The sequence below is a fragment of the Alligator sinensis genome, unplaced genomic scaffold (assembly GCF_000455745.1).
Source record: "Alligator sinensis unplaced genomic scaffold, ASM45574v1 scaffold94_1, whole genome shotgun sequence".
NCBI lineage: Eukaryota > Metazoa > Chordata > Crocodylia > Alligatoridae > Alligator > Alligator sinensis.
In genome coordinates, this window is record NW_005842073.1 from 14,830 (window position 1) to 15,973 (window position 1,144).

Below are 1,144 nucleotides of genomic sequence, written 5' to 3' on the forward strand. Positions count from 1 at the left end.
GGAAACAGTGGCTGGTGCTCGGGGCTCTCCTGGTCCCCAGCGCTCTCAGGCACCGTCCTGTCCTCGCTGTGGATCCTCTCCCATGTCACGGCCACGTCCTCGGGGAACGTCCCCTCCATGGAGCAGCGCAGGGTCATCTCCTGGCCCAGCAGGCACCGCTCCGGCCCCTGCACCTTTGCGACATTGTAGGAGACCGCCCAGCCTGGGGGCCAAGCAACCAATAGGGGACATGGGTCAGCCTGGGATCGTCTGGTGGATGCAAGTCTGAGCCCAGGGCAGGGAACCACGGGATGAAACCTGCCTGGGGAGAGGCAGTTTCTCTTCTGGGATTGACCTCTCCAGCACCAGGTGTCCTTGCTCCTTCACTGCCACCTCCCCGCTCTCTGGTCCATCCCCTCCCTCTGTGCCCCTGCACCCCAACTTCCCGCTCTACCTGTCCTTCTCCTCCTCCAGAAGTAAATGGCTGCAGCGGCCGCAGCTCCTGCTCCGAGCAGGATCCCCAGGACGGCTCCAACCACGGCACCGGTCCGATCCCCTGCTGCGCTCGGTGGCCATAAAAGAGAACAAGGCAGAGCTCAGCTCGCAGCATCGCTCTGAAGGGAGCAGCGTCTTGCCCAAGACCCCCAAGCCAGCCCCAACCTGGGATCGCCTCCTTCCCTCCAGCTGCAGGTCTGGCATCCTTTGTGCCCCAGCTGCTGCCCTCGCAGTCATGGGCCAGGGTTTGCTTGGCGATGCTGGGGATCCCTGCCTCTGCCCATGCACCAGGAATGTGGGGGTCAGGATGCAGGAGCCCAGGACGCCCCTCCAGGCCTGTGTCCCTCTGCTCCTTGGTGCTCCAGCTCCTTCGGGAGGGAAGGACCGTTCCCACTGCCTAATACAGTGCAGACCATGCTGCTCAGTGCTACCTTGGGGAGGAGATAAGGGAACATACCTAGGATTTCCAGGGGGACGTCCTCCTGTATGGGCTGCTCCAGAGCCTCGTGGCGGACGTGACAGGAGAAGACACTGCCGGCGTCGCTGCGGGCGGGGGTGAAGGTGTAAGTGAGGGTGAGGTTGAAGGTCCCATCCGCGTTCCTTTGGGGGCTGGAGCGGATGGGGTCGTTCAGGACCTGCCCGTCTCTCATCCACGCCACGGCCACGTGCG

At 63.9% G+C, this 1,144-nt stretch overlaps 1 protein-coding gene across 1 annotated transcript in view; it reads right to left on the minus strand.

The window, feature by feature from the left end:
* Positions 1–1,144, minus strand: part of LOC102376111 — a 14,100-nt gene that overhangs the window by 3,965 nt on the left and 8,991 nt on the right. The gene's annotated exons all lie outside the window — the stretch shown is intronic.